Below are 15,792 nucleotides of genomic sequence, written 5' to 3'. Positions count from 1 at the left end.
CACGGCTAAAGGCTAGGAACTTGGGCATGACTTGGAAGAACACAGGAGTCATGTGCTGACTGCCTGAGTAACACTCAGGACGAGGCTACTCACTAAGCATCTCCTCACAGGATCCCCAAGATTACCGTTAGGATGCAGAATGGAAGGCATGATCATGAGCAGAGGAGGCAACCTGGCAAGAAAAGCGTTGATTTCTCTCATAGGCTTAATCAGCCCTCAGACATCCCTCTTCAATTCAAGTCTATTACTCTTGGAAATAAGTCTCAGTGTGTTTTCCAAACCTTAGCTCCTGCAGACTTGGAGCATAAGGGAGAAAAGCAAAAAGGAGCCCATGCTCACCTAAGATCTACACACACAGTCATAGGTCATCACTTTCCTATCATAACAATGCCCAGGCAACACAAATGGAAATTAAATTCAACAATGACTCACCTAGCATAGGCTACTGGGATCATCAATTTAAAGGTTATTTGTACTTGTTTCAAAGTTGATGGACTTGGGGGAAGCATATTGCAAAGTGTTTGGTGTAAAATTCGTTGCTCAAGGTAATAAGGAAGGCAATGCCCATGTGTGTAGTCAAAGGCTCTTTCATCCTGGAATCCTATGAACAACTTGCTAAGCATGCTGGAAAAAAGTTAATTAAGTTGTAAAACAGGCGTGACAAATATGAAAGTTAAAGTGCAATTTTAAAGAACCACCCCACTTCATCCACCGACTGACCCTGTAAACCCAGCCATCTACTTTTCTTAGGATCTTTTTATTTCCCCCACAAAAGAAAGAACTCAGTATGGCATGTGAAATGATGTGCCAGAATGCAATGCCCAACTTCCAACATCCTGAAACAAGCCGAAACTGGATGCAACTTGCCTTCTTAGTTGAGGCCATATTACTAAACCAGGTATCCTATAATGAGGTAAGCTGATTAATCAATTATCTGGTTACCAGGTAGGATATAGCTACAATTGATGCAATTGCCTACAAGCTCTCAAGTTGAAATTTGCACATTCAGATATAACTGAATGGTATTAGGGATTGGTTGTTTTAATTACAGGGAATGATTAATTGATCATTCAGGAAGTATTGATCTACAACTTATTTAATTCTTTGCAATTAAATTCGTCCAATTCCAGTCTGAATAACTGATGTTTTGCCCTGTTGATTTTAGAGCTAGAGGGATGAGGACTGTGAAAGGCATGAGGTTGGAGGGGCATCTGGGAACTCTGCACACAGGCAGAAGCTTCCCCTCCCACCCTAGGCCTCTGATGGTCCTTTACCGTTGGTCTATGGGTCTATGTCCCATACAAGCTCTGTACCCTCCATTCAGACTCCCTTATTTCCTGTCTCCTGGATCACTTTTCTTATGTTCAAAAGAGGCTTACAAGGTGTGAAGTGCAAACAAGGAGAGAGATATTCCACACAGTCTCTGGTGAAACTGGTGTGTGCCTGTCAGTATTTCTATCATTCCTTTTCCCCACCTACCTCCTCTGCACTCCTGGAGGATGAATGATTGACTCTCTCATTTAGGTTCTGAAACTCTTGCATTCTCCTGTTTTCTCCACTAAATCATCTCCTTAGGGTGAGGATAGGCTCTTGATCCTTTTGTTTAAAAGTGGCTAACACCCTTCTAGTTAATCCATAGTGGATACTCTACACATCCTGACAAGCCCAGGAAGTGTAGACTGGCTGAAAGAATGTAAGCAAATGCTTATGCTGAGGTAATGTACTGTAGCCAAGTACATTCTCTGATGGGAGGCAGATCACAGCAGCCAGGGAAGGCAATAGCACAAAAGCTCTGTGGGTGGGGTGGGACAGACGCAAGAGAGAAGGAAAGGGTGACAGTGCCACAGATTCAGGTGTAGGAAACATTCAGGCATCTCAGCCCTCAGCAGATGCATCTAGAGGAGAAATGTAGTCCTTGTGAGCTCCTGCATGGAGAAATGTTGCCCTGAATTACCTGAGAAAAGGTGGGCACTCTTGGGAAATCTCTTTCAGGAAATCAAAAATGAATATTTAAAGTTGCAGGGGTCAGGCTTTACTGCCTCTCTCTCTCTCTCTCTCTCTCTCTCTCTCTCTCTCTCTCTCTCTCTGATGAGCCCCACTCCACCCTCACCTGAAGCATGTTTTTGTCTTATGGTAAAGCCAAACACTCACCTATACATTAGCCTATTGCATTAGAATGAGAACTCAGATCCAAGAGGACGTGGCTGATTTACTGGGGACAGAGACCACAGAGTCCTGGGCTTTGGCCAAGGTGAATGGATCCTGGAGACAGCAGAGTTGTTCTTTAGAGCCCTGACTTGCTTGGAGGTGAGAGCCACTCTCCAGCTGTCCTGGGAGGTCCCACAGGTTATTTAGATGATCAAATATGAAGCTGTATTATTTGCATTCACAGCTCAAAGTCTTTGGCCTAGCAGCCACTCCTGTTGTAAGGACGTGCTTGACACAAGTCACCAGATAAGTGTATGGAGGAAAATGTTCAAAAGTATTCACCACAATAATGTTTAGAGTGGAGAGAAATGTCTACTATGTAGGGATTGTAAGATTGGAGTGTGTTCATAAAATACCTTTGTCATCATTTAAAATTATAATATAAAATGGCATGATAAATGCTGTTTTCCTTACATTTCATTTATTTATGTGCACTTGCACATATGTATGACCAAAAGTGCTCTCATTAGTGGCATGTCACTCCACACCAGTTTGTCAAGTACGTGTGTGTGTGTGTGTGTGTGTGTGTCTATAATGTCTGTCTTCACAAACAAAACGGACCACCAAGGTGCACATAAAATGTTCAGAATGATTATCTTGGCACAGTAGAACTATCGATAAATACTCGGCTTTCTTCTATATATTTTTATACTATTTGACATTCTTAGATTAATTATTGTTTTTGAAATTTAAATAAAATAACAGAATAAATTTCCTTTTTAGACATGACCAAAAAGAGAAAGAAAGAAAGAAAGAAAGAAAGAAAGAAAGAAAGAAAGAAAGAAAGAAAGAAAGAAAGAAAGAAAGAAAGCCAGTCTCATTTGCTTCTAATTTGAGAATGTAATAAAGAACAGGGGCTTGTAGAGATGGCTCAGTGCTTAAAAGCACTGTCTGCTCTTCCGGGGGACCCAGGTTCAATCCTCAGCAACCATGCGGTAGCACAGTTGTCAGTAACTCCAGTTCCAGGAGATCTGATGGTCTTTTCCTGCCACTATGAGCATTGCATGCACATATACAGATATACATTCAGGCAAAACACACACACATATATATTTTTAAACATACAAACAAAAAGAATAAGAAGGACCTGTAATTCAGAAAGGAAAATAGCTTAGAATTCTCTCTGCCCTGCTCACCACTCTGAACCTTCACTGCTTGCCCACTGTGCCCTGGTGCTACTGGGCACACTTTGTCCTTCTGACATGCCAAACTCAGCCCAGCCTCAATGCCCTTGCATCAGCTATTCCTCCCCTGGACTGGACATCACATAAGTGGACTCCTTTTGCTACAAGGTTCTCAGGTTAAATCCCAGCCCTCCTCAGAGCTTCCCATTCACAACTTAAACTGGTCTTCTCACGCTTCATGGCCCTTGTCACTCTCAATCGCCCCTTCCTTTTCCTTCATTTACTGAGTTCATCTCCATTTGAGTCAATGATGCTTATTTTTGCAGTCTTTTGGGCAACAGCCGTGAGGCTCGTGAAATTTGCTGTCAACAGATTAGCGCTGTAATGATCCTAAGTGTGACTCCTGCCCACCCCACAAACTCCAAAACAAAGGCAGTGCTCAACTGTTTGGGTGTAAGAGACTCCATCAAAGCTCTATTCACCATATCGCTTTTGTTCACCATTGTGTCTCCATATCAGCATGAAGCTGAATAAATTGCGAATGAATAAATGACTAAATGACTTCTGAGCCTTATGGACGCAAAGGGAGGAGAGGGCTGTTTCAGAAAGCAATGGTGCTAGACTACCCGACTCAGAGAGAAAATGATCACCTCTCATTGAAATCACCCCAACATGGATGCCTTTGGCAGCCAGATTGGAGAGCAAGGTTCTTTTTTAGTGCCCTACCCCACCCAGGTGGGCAAGGAGGACTTGTTAATTTCTTCCATGAAGCTACTTTTAAACACAGGGTGGGTGAGTATATCCCATACCCACTCACTTACTGAAAAGCACACTTTTAGTTTTTATGGCCAAGTTATCAACTGTAGGAGTTTCCACTGGAAGCACCCACACCGCATTATCTTCAGAAGCATCCGTAACCATTTTGTCTTCTCTGAACAGCTGCTTTCCTGGAGGTTTAACCTACTCACTGTTTGTCTTTTAACAAGAATTATGCGGCAATTTGCATGAACATGAATGACAAGGTATCAATTCAATAGCATTATGAATTAATTAGCTACAATCCCCCATAACGAACTGGGAAAAAGCAACCAGGCTTTCCAGCTTTTTTGTTTACAGCCACTCTTGCTGTGTTTCACCTTCTTGGATATTAAGTGTGGAACACACTTGCCTCTCAAAAGGTTAATTATCCAAGACAGGTTTATGGCACTCTGTTTGGCATCTTAGATATATGCATCTCCAAATGGTACAAATTTAATCAGTCACGTTCCCTCCAGGCTCTCACTATCCTAAAAGTTTGTAGTAGCTGAACAACCAGGTGAACGATACAGGTTGGACTTTACCAGAACCCTACAACACCCCCAGGAGAGTTCACCAGCAGAGGGCTGTGGGTCAAATCACAACCATGATTTCTTTGATTCCCTGAAGCGTTATAAAGAAAAAAAAAATGTAACTGGGCATGGTGGTTCATGCCCTTAATCCTAGCACCCAGGAGGAAGAGGCAAGTGGATCTCTGGATTCAAGAACAGCCTGGTCTACAGAGAGATTCCAGGACAGCCAAGGCTATACAGAGAAACCCTGTCTTGAAAAATAATAACAACAATCATAATAATTGCTTCACACTCCCATCCACACAGGTTAGATGAGGCACTGTAGGCACTAATGGCAGAATGTTTTCCACATGTAACTGCTTAACACAACTCTCACTGGCTTGCACCATAGTAACCCTATAGTGCAGAAGAAGCCAGAGACACAGCTGGGGAGGCATTTCTACACTGTGTCCATGGAATGCTGATCAGAGATGATGGTTAGGACAAGATGCCTACCAGCAAAGGACCAATAAAGTAACAGTGCACAGAAAACTGATCACCATCCACCAAGCCTAGCTTTGTTCCTCTTGGCCTCATGCTGCCAGCCTCCTCTCCTCGTTGTAGAGTGGATGAACACCTCTGCCTCTCCTCACCCCCTCACCCCCTCTCTTGAGTGTCATCCATTTCCTCCAATGTTTGGCAACCTCCTTCCTTATATAAACATGGTGTAGCTGGTTGTGTATTTCAACAACTCCCCAGAATGCAGTCTTTCTCTATAAGGGCACTGTCCTTTGTCCCTGTGCAGTATCTAAGCATTCCTTCTCCTTTTCCACCCTCCTCTGAAAAGCCTTTGATCAAGAGCTTCTGACAGAGAAAAAAAAGTAAAAACACTGAAATTGCCCAGATTTCACAGCTCTCACCCCACTTCCATCCTGACAGTGAGCTTGGCTATCCATGCCCACAGGCAGAGACCTTGGTGAATAGGCCCCGCTTGTAGGAATCAATAGCTGTGGATTTAGTAACCATGTCAGTTATAATTTGTGTTGGCTCTCCTTCTTCATATTTGAATGACACCATATTTAATATAAATGGGAAATTCATCGTCTTTAGAATTGTAAAAGCTGCAGATGATGCTGGACTTGAATTTACTCAAAAGCTCCTTGGCATAGTTTGGACAGCCCAATCCACACCTGATTCCATTGGAGGGGGGCACAGTGGAGGGTGCTGATGTATAATTGAAACAGAAGATTGTCAGTCAAGATGGAAGTGAAGGTCAAGTGACAGAGTATAGATAAAGGCTCAGAATCAGCAGCATCCTGGAAACCTACACAAAGATGCTTTATGAAACTCATGGGAGGACATCAGTAAGACCAAAGTGCTCAAAACATACTTCTGGCCACATTTCAGATCACAAGCTCATGTGTGCAGCATCCTGTTGTGTCTGCCCAATACCCAGGAGATGTACTCCCAGGATGAGGCTCCTTTTGTCTTTCTTGCACTGCACTGGCATACCAAAAGTACTTACAGACACTTTTGTGTGTGTAGCTAATAACAGAACAGGAACAGAACAAGGGGCCTGCCTCAGAAGCCCCTGGGGGATGACGCAGGGTTCTGTGCACAGTGGGTACTATCTGTTCCCACCTCATGCTTAAAGAACAAAAGGTCTTTGGAGCTGGAATGTCTTCTCCCTTCTGATTTCTGAATCTCAGAGCCTGGGTCAAAGTTTGTGGGAGTAACAACTGAATGAAAGGCAGGCAGATATTTCAAGGCTGGATATTGTGTTTTACTGCTAAATTGTCCCACTGTATCCACGGGAACTTATTCCAGGCTGTGAGGACATGAAAACTCACAGATACTTAAGTCTCTTATGCAATATGGCATAATGTTTGCACAACCTTCATGTATCCTCCTGTGCACTTTAGTCAACTCCAGGTGACTTACAACACCTACTGTATCCCAAACACCACAGTGCATGGCCAAATGGAAGTGAATACCTCTGACACTTTTTAAAATGAAGGTGACACCTTTCTTTCAAGGTTTCTATAAATGTCAAGTACCCCATCTGAACTCTTATGCTGAATCCATCATGAGACAGATACATCATTGGGGGAGATGTCAGTGCAGACTGTCCCAATGACAAGGGTTCTCCATTACAAATTCAGGATCACACCACCAGGAACAGGTGAAGATATCCCCTTTGGCAGCTCATGGTATCCTAGAGTTTTATGAAGGGGGTGGCATGTCACAGAGCTAATGACCTGGGAGCAGATGGAGTCCTGGGGAAGTGTGAAGGTGGCTTGTGCTGAGTAGGCAGAGGCAGGGTATTGGAAAGTGACATGAATGTGTATCTCTAAGCAGTAGCTGACCTGCAGAACAATGAAGAGTCAAGCTGCTGTGGCCCCAGGCAGAGGACCTAGAAAAATTCTTACCAAGAACTCTGAGTAGGCTTCCCTGCCATTCTGGGGCACTGACATGCAGTCTCTCTCAGCCTCTGCTGTCCCCCTAAGCCTGAACACTGCCTTCCTGTGTTGTACTCACCATTTTTTTTTCTCCTTTCTTTCTGCCTCCCTGGGATACACTGAGTCTTCCTTCCATCACCATCACCTCAAGCCTTGTCCTCCTCCTTTCCTGGTCCTCTCCCTATCATGCAGGGGAAATGACACACAACCCTCTCAAAGAATGAGTGGTCACCAATGGAAAAAGAGCCACCTTCAACCAGAAGAAGAGGCTGGCTAACTTTCAACATCCTGCCAAAGATGAGAGACTCTTTCAAGGCACCATCAAAGATGGTGAAGGGGCTGACACTAATTCACCAGGCACTTCTCTAATAATTTATCCTTTATAAAGAGTACTGTGACATAAGTACTCCCAAGCAAGGTCCCCAGAAGCAAGGGCAAAGAGTATATGCCTGTCCCGGGTAGGCTAGAAGGTAAACTCAACCTAATTGCACAATCCCTTCTACCATGTCCTCAATTTTATTGTTGTCAAACCAAACAACACTGTTAAAATACCCCAAAGATTCCTGGCATGCTGTGTTCCTATGGTCTGTCCTGTGGCCTCTGACTCAGTCTTCCCCTCATCCCAGAGTTTATTTATATAGATTATGATGGGGCAAACATCCAGGACTTGTGAAGATAGGGACATGACCACCAGACTCCCTGTGGTGATGTCAGTGTCTGTCCTGAGACAGATCAAGAGCGATTTCTGGGATGCATGTGACTTTATAGACATATGAGTGTGTCCTAGAGAGCACAGCCTTGCCCAAGAGTCAGTCTGGTGAGGAATAATTAAGGCCAGGAATGGGTCTGTTCTTTATTGGTTCCTGATCAGTTCCTGAGATCAGTTCTCAAGACTCCCCACCATTCTAAGATGACTTACTGTGTCTGGTTTAACAAGGCTCCCAGTGTCCTTGGTCCCAAATAGTCATTGGTCCCAACATATGCTTTTGAGCTCTGAGCTGCTCTATTCGGCTGCTTTTGATAACTAAGAGACTTGTCAAGATATTTTTTCTATGTTGTTTCCTTTGAATTAAAAAAAAAAAGTAGAAATCTGCTTCTCACAGGTATAGACCTGGAAACTAACATCCAGGGACCAGTAGGTACAATTGGCCAGTGGATGCTTCTGTCCACTCCGAAGGTGGTGTTTTTGTCACTGCATCCTCTGTATGGAAGGATGCAGAGGTGGAAGGACATCAGAGGACAGCCTCCCTCCATCATCAACAAAACCCAGACCTCTTAATGCTGCTGCTTTGGGAATCACATTTCTATATGAAGCAACAAAAGCACTCATACCATAGAAGCTGCCAGTGTTTATTTTTCTTTCCTTGTAAAAGGTTAATTTGTTTGTTTCTCAAATAGTCTGGCTAGGAAATTTTCAATATAGGCCGGGTTGGGTTCTAACTCATGATTCTTTTGATAGTGAGGTCTAGTCTTGGTTGTTAACTTGGCTACATTTGGAATTAACTAAAAGAGAGACCTGTTGTGGATTTTTTTTTCTTAATTAAATCATTTGAAGTGGGATGACCCACTTTTAATATGGCTCTTTTGAGGTGGGAAAATTCACCTTTAATCTGGGCCACCCCTTCTGCTGGTAGCCTATGTGAAGAGTGAAAGAAAGAAGCTGGCTTTTTCTTTGCTGCTTGCTCTTCCTTGGTCTTCTTCATTTCTTCACTGGCATTAGAGCCTACTTCTTCAGGATTCTGGCATATACCAAATACCAGCTGATATATCCAATCTCATGGATTGAACAACTACTGGACTCTTGAACCTTCTGTTGGTAGACAACGGTTACTGGATTAGCTGGACTACAGCCTACAGGCCATTCTAATAAATATATTCTTTCTGTCAGTTCTGTTCCTCCAGAGAACCCTACACCATCCAAGTTCTAAGATTACAGGCGCACCCTATATACTCAGCTGTTTTTTGTTTGTTTGTTTTGTTTTGTTTTGTTCTCTGGTGCTGGTGGTAGGACCTTGTGCTTGCTAGGCAAATGCTCAACCCCTTAACTAATCCCACAACTCCCATTTACCTTCTTTCAAATCACATGGAACAGGACATATAGAATTATGTTCAGTCCAATCACAGGCTCCAGTCCATGGACTTCAGAGGTTTCTTAACAGCATAATAACGTACCTTGGTTTGTTGTTCTCACACCCGGGTGAATAGTACAGTGGCCTTAGAAGGTTGAAAAGAAATCCAGGAGGCAGTTTGAGTCTAGAAAACAAAAAGGCAGACATATGAACCTGCCATATGTAGCAATAATGTAAACTAGACTGAGTAATTTAAGCTAATGGCTATTCTACGGGACAGGATTTGGACATACTGTGCCTTTAAAGGGTGTTTTAAGCTTATGACTTTGTGATTAGAGGTTGCTCTACAGATACCTTCAGAGTAGCTGCAGCAAAATAAGGGCTCCAGAGGCCAGAGTTCCACTCAGAGAACTTACAGAGGCAAATTATGAGAGCATACCTGATTGACAGTTAAGTGGCATGCACAGGAGGGAGCCTCAAGGACACTGAACAACAAAAGGGGGAAATATGCTTATAGAAAAAAAAAGAACGACCCATTTTAAAACCCTGTGAATTTGAAGTTTTTAAATCAAGTGTTCACTCCAACTGTGGACCCCTGAGCAGGAACGAGAAAAGAGAAGAGACTTTTCAGGTTCAGAGCGACCAAGGTCAAGACCCACAGACTGCTAGTGCTAGGAAATTGCAGGGAAGGAAGGTGTCCAGGAAGAGTGAAACCACAGGAAATGGTTAGCTTTGTCCTGTTAAAGTCATCGGTTAACCACCAAATTATACAGAGAAAAACCCACAGTACCAGAACAAATGCCATCTTGAGGAAGAAAGGGGGACAAGGGCTCACTCCTGTATACAGGTGCCACACAAAAAAGTTAAAATTTGCAACTTGAACCCAGAAAATTATACTGAATATAACACACACACACCACCTAAAACACAGCACAATTTAGATTCACTAAAATCGACAGTGTTTAGTTTTCAACTCAGTAGGCACAGAAAGAAAAAGGGCAAAAGCGTTCATAAGAAACTAGCAATATTTTGACAGATATCTAGCAGAAAGAGACTTTACAGAATGCAAACTATTAAAATAGTTCCTTGAAAAAAATAAGATATAAACGAATTAGTAAATAACAAATATTAACTGAATTCATAGGCTGACTGTATAGGTATATAAGCACATGTGTATCTATATAAATAATTTATAAAACCCACTTTTATTGAAATGGTGGTGACAATAGCTAAATAACAGCTGAGAACAGGTGTACTTCCTAGTTGCTTTTTCCTTGAGGCTTTCTGCCTCAGCTTTTGGAAGAGTCCCAAAATAGCTATCTTTCCCTGGAGAAAAGAAGAACCCAGATAGTTGCTCAGCCCACAGGGCTAGGTGCCTCAGCAGTCCCAATCTAGTGCCAATAGCTGGCAGGTTCCTGGGGAGCCTCTGGTCCTCTGTCCACAATTGAAACCAGTAAACACGACTGTGCTATCAGCAAAGGAATCAGCAGCAGCAACCACAGAGTAAGTGAATTCAGTGACAAGAAGTGAGCCTAGCAAGCAAGATACAAATCATCTTCCTTCCACTTTTTTCCTTTGTTATCTGGGATATTACTGGAAGGCCAATTACATTTGGATGGGTTCTTTCACATCAATTAAAACTATTATGACAATTCAAGTGAGGTTCCCTATTCAAGTGATTCAAAGTTATGACATTAAAATTGACATTAAAACCAGTCACCGGAGTTGGAGAAAGGTCTTAATAGTTAGGAGCTCTGGCTGCTCTTCTAAAGGAGCTGGGTTGCCTTCCTAGCACCCATCTGATGGTTCACAACAGACTGTAACTCCAGTTCCAGAAGATTTGACTCACTATTCTCATCTCTTAAGGCACTGCACCTGTGTGGTATACAGAATAGGAGAAGGCAATAAACCCATACACATAAAATAAAAACACTTTAAAATAATATTATATAATAATAAATATAATAAATCACCACCAGACGCGGTGATGCACCCCTATAATCCCAGCACTTGGGAGGCAGAAGCAGGTGGACCTTCATGAGTTCAAGGCTGAGCTGGATCACAAAGTGAGAGTTCCAGGACAATCAGGGCTATGTAGAGAGATTATGTCTCAAAGATAGCAGCAGCAGCAGCATAGGCATCATCATAATCAACATCATCATCCTCACAAATGATACAGAATACTTCAAACACAAACATGAAAAATGGGTGAAATTAAAATAAAAATACATAAAGCCAGCATTATGAAACATTATGATACACCTGTGTTTTTTTAATAAATAAAAATGATATAAGAAACAATTGAAAATGTTGGCTCTCAAACACTTAAAAAAATGCTCAACGTCATTAGCCATTAGAGAAATACAAATCAAAACAATCCTGAGATTTCACCTTACACCCATCAGAATGGCCAAGATGAAAAATTCAAGTGACAACACATGCTGGAGAGGTTGTGGAGAAAGGGGAACCCTCCTCCACTGCTGGTGGGAATGCAAACTCGTACAACCACTCTGGAAATCAATCTTGCACTTTCTCAGACAACTAGAAATAGCGCTTCCTCAAGATCCAGCCATACCACTCCTAGGCATATAACCAAAAGGGGCTCAAGTACACAATAAGGACATTTACTCAACCATGTTTGTAGCAGCTCTATTTGTAATAGCCAGAAGCTTGAAACAGCCCAAATGCCCCTCAACTGAAGAATGGATGCAGAAAATGTGGTACATCTACACAATAGAGTATTACTCTGCAATGAAAAATAAGGAAATCATGAAATTTGCAGTTAAATGGTGGAACCTGGAAAGGATCATACTGAGTGAGCTGTCCCAGAAGCAAAAAGACACACATGGTATATACTCATTCATATAGACATATAACATAGGATAAACCTATTAAAACCTTTACATCTAAAGAAACTAATCAAGAGAGAGGACCCTGACTAAAATGCTCAATCTCCATCCCAAAAGGCAAAGAGGATGAACATCAGAAGAAGAAAACCAGAAACAACCTAGGAATCTGCCACAGAGCGCCTCTGAAAGGCTCTACCCTGCAGACTATCAAAGCAGATGCTGAGACTTATGGCCAACTGTTGGGCAACGTGCAGGGAATCTTATGTAAGAAGTGGGAAATAGTAAGATGTGGAGAGGACAGGAGCCCCACAAGGAGAGCAACAGAACCAGAATATTTGAACTCAGGGGTCTTCCCAGAGACTCATACTCCAACCAAGTACCAGGTATGGAGATAACCTAGAACCCCTGCACAGATGTAGTCCATGGCAGCTTAGTGTCCAAGTGGGTTACATAGTAATGGGAAGATTATGCCTCTGACATAATCTGATTGTCCTGTTCTTTGATCACCTCCCCCTGAGGGGACAGCAGCTTTACCAGGCCACAGAAGATGACAATGCAGCTATTCCTGATGTGATCTGATAGACTAAGATCAGAAGGAAGGAGAGGAGGACCTCCCCTACCAGTGAACTTGGGGAGGGGCATGCGTGAAGAAGGGGGAGGGAGGATGGGACGGGGAGGGGAGGAGGGAGGGCCTTATGGGGGGATACAAAGTGAATAAACTGTAATTAATAAAAATAAATAAATTTAAAAAGAAAATGTTGGCTCTCTGAAAAAGATTATTAGTGCCTCTAACCTACTTGTTATTTTTAGAACATTTCACTAAACTGCAGAATATACAATGTTTTCCACTAAAAGTATATCTTAACCAACAAGATCATTCCTATACCAGAAAGTAAAAGGAGAAATATTTCAGAAGAATGAAGCCTTCCAGAAAATGTTCTTGGATTACAGAGAACACAGATCAGAACTCTTGTTTCTTTAGTAAGCACTGAGCTGGTCAGTTAAAAAATATATTTTATTTTTTTAAAACTGTCCTGTGTCTACTTTGATAAGCAGTGCCCTTTAGTACCCATTTCAGATTTCCTACAGAATATTATTGTGCAATATCAATAGAAATTGGGGAAAAAAAGTAGATGCTTTGGGTCACGAAACAGAAAAGCACAGGCTGGGACTTGCCATTCTAGTTCCAAGCTCTCCTTCCTTGAATGCGAGAACCTTACACTCACCGTGTGGCCTGGTGGCAGGAGGGTGACCTTCTGCTACACAGCCCACAGAAATTTTCTCAGAAGACTTTCCAGGATTGTGGCTCTGATTGGAGAGGTTAGGTCACATGACTGAGGTGGGCTCAACTGTTCCAACCTCTGTAGAGTTGCTCCCAGACATAGGTGTTTCCCAGAGGAACCCTAAGATGAAGGATACACTGTTCTTGGTGAAGATGAGTCAGCAGATAGTGGGCAGGGTCCCAGGTTCTCCTATGCTGTATGCCCTACAGCCTAGCTAACCACTCCTGCCCTTCTAGATGGTTACCTGTGTAAGAGTGTTAGTAAGTGGTAAATACAGGCCTATGAGCACACACACACACACTAGTTTTTCCTTTGTTCTACAACAAATGTGGATTACTTTATTTTTCTTTTTATGGCTTGGGTCTTTTTTTCATTTATTTTTGTTTGTTTGTTTGTTTGTTTGTTTGTTTTGGTGGGGTTTTATCTTGTTTTATCTTGGTTTTGATTGGCTTGATATTCTTTGCTTGGTTTAGTACACTTGGATTGAGATTTTGTTTGGTTTGGATTTTTGCTGTAACCCAGGCTAGCTATGTGGCCAAGACTGGCCTGGAACCTGCTATATAACCCAGGCTGGCCGGGAAGTTGAAAATCTTCTTCCTCAGCCGCACAAGTGCTGAGATTACACATGTACACCACTATTGCTCGGTTCTCTCCTAAAAGCACAAGTGTGTAAGGAATAAACATAACTTGAGGGTTAGGGGCATGCCGTTGCTATGGAGGACCAATGTTCAAGATGAGAACACATGTCCATGGGAACACTTGCAGCTGGAAAATGTTTGCCTCCTCCATGATCCTTAAAATAGGCATGAGTTCCGTGATGACTTCATAATTCAAAAGCAAACACCTCACAAAAACGGGGAGCATCTAAGATTGTGTACTGCTGAGGCTAGAACACAGCTATGAACTCCCACTGGGTAAAAGTTAGCTTACTCTGGATCTAAATATGGGCAAGGGACACAGATTTAGGCCACCCACAATCTAGTTGGTAATAGTTTGATTAAGTTTTTAGAGTAATATAAAAAAGAAAGGCATAAATCAAGGTTCTTTTTAGATACAATGGTAAGCAGGTTAAAGCCAAGTAGGGGAATCTCTGCTATGGGCCTCAGGTGCTGCCTTATGATATCCTCAGCCTTTCAGCTAGTGGGAGCTGGTGTCTGTACGCTCATAATGATTAGCCTGATGGTCTCAAAGCTGTTGGGCTGGATTCAGAGGAGGGTAATAAACGACCATGAAGAGGGCTAAGGATGGTCTGGAGATAATTTGGCTCTACACTTGCAACATTCTAAACTGTCCACAACCATTGACATGTTAATCAGCCTTGGAAAAGATTCGGTGGAAGGCACGGTTTCTCTCTGAGAACATTATTGACGTAGTCCATGTTGTTTTAGAAGTGGAAGAACTCAGTTGTTTGTACAACAGCAGCACATGCTGCCTACTGTTCAAGATGATGCTTTTCTACCCTTCCAAGTCACATCCTTGCCTCTCCAGAGGGTGAAGCCTTACCTGGGACACCTCTGGGCTTCAAGTACTAAGCAAACATAAATAACAAGTGCAGCATGGAACCAAACTAAGGGAAAGAAAGCAATTAAAAGCGAATCAGGCATCGTGGAAAAAGTCATTTGCAGAAACAGTTGTGACCACAGCATGAAATATGGAGGAAATACATTAAAGCCAAAATTAATTTAATAAACATCTACCCTCATTCTTTTAAAAGGCTAGAATACCATGAAATACTTCATTAAGCAAAGTCTCAGCGGGGAAAATCTTTAACTTTTTCAAAAAAAGACTTGGTAAATTAGAGAAATAGAAAAATGGGGAAACAGAGGAGAGAGACAGAGATGGACACAGACAGACAGACACAGATAGACATCCAGTCAGAGTGTGCAGCTTTCAGAGGATTCCAGACTAAACACTGCTGTCTCCTACTCAGGGCACTGAAGTTGCCTTTGTCAATTTTGTGGTTTGGACATGAAGTATTCCCTGAAGCCTGGGTGCACAAAAGGCTTGGCTCAGAAGAGGGGCTGCTACAAAGTGATTGGGTCATAAGAGTTCTGATTTCATTCATGATCTCATAACCAAATGGGTTGTTAGGAGGTATATTGGAGACTGAAGTGTAGTTGAAGATCACTGGGGTATACCCAGTCCTAAGTCCTTTCCTGTGCCTTTACATGCTTCCCGGATGCCAGGCACTTGTCTCTACAATGTACTTCAACCATATGTTTCTGTTTCATCACAGGAGAAAAAGCAATGAAGCCAAAGAAACTGTGGACTGAAACCTCTAAAAACATAAGCCATAATGAATCTCTACCCCTAGAAGTTGATTAGTATTGGGCATTTTTATCACAGAGACAGGAAATTGACTAACTCATCAGGTCGGCAGATACGCTTTGGAAGAAGGTGAGCCATCCACACTTGCCTGGGATGTTGGAGATCAGGGAACATCCGAAACATCAGACAAGGCAGTTGGTGTCTAATTGCTGCAGACCCAAAATT

At 42.4% G+C, this 15,792-nt stretch overlaps 1 long non-coding RNA gene across 1 annotated transcript in view; it reads right to left on the bottom strand.

Moving 5' to 3' along the window:
- LOC132647012 (uncharacterized) overlaps positions 1 to 15,792 on the bottom strand; it is a 109,716-nt gene that overhangs the window by 49,486 nt on the left and 44,438 nt on the right. Inside the window, exon 3 of the long non-coding RNA XR_009585304.1 lies at positions 9,271 to 9,351. This is a non-coding gene — a long non-coding RNA (uncharacterized LOC132647012). The remainder of the gene's footprint in view (positions 1 to 9,270; positions 9,352 to 15,792) is intronic.

The sequence above is a fragment of the Meriones unguiculatus genome, chromosome 14, assembly GCF_030254825.1.
Source record: "Meriones unguiculatus strain TT.TT164.6M chromosome 14, Bangor_MerUng_6.1, whole genome shotgun sequence".
NCBI classification, from domain to species: Eukaryota; Metazoa; Chordata; class Mammalia; order Rodentia; family Muridae; genus Meriones; species Meriones unguiculatus.
This window is presented reverse-complemented; position numbering and strand designations above follow the sequence as displayed.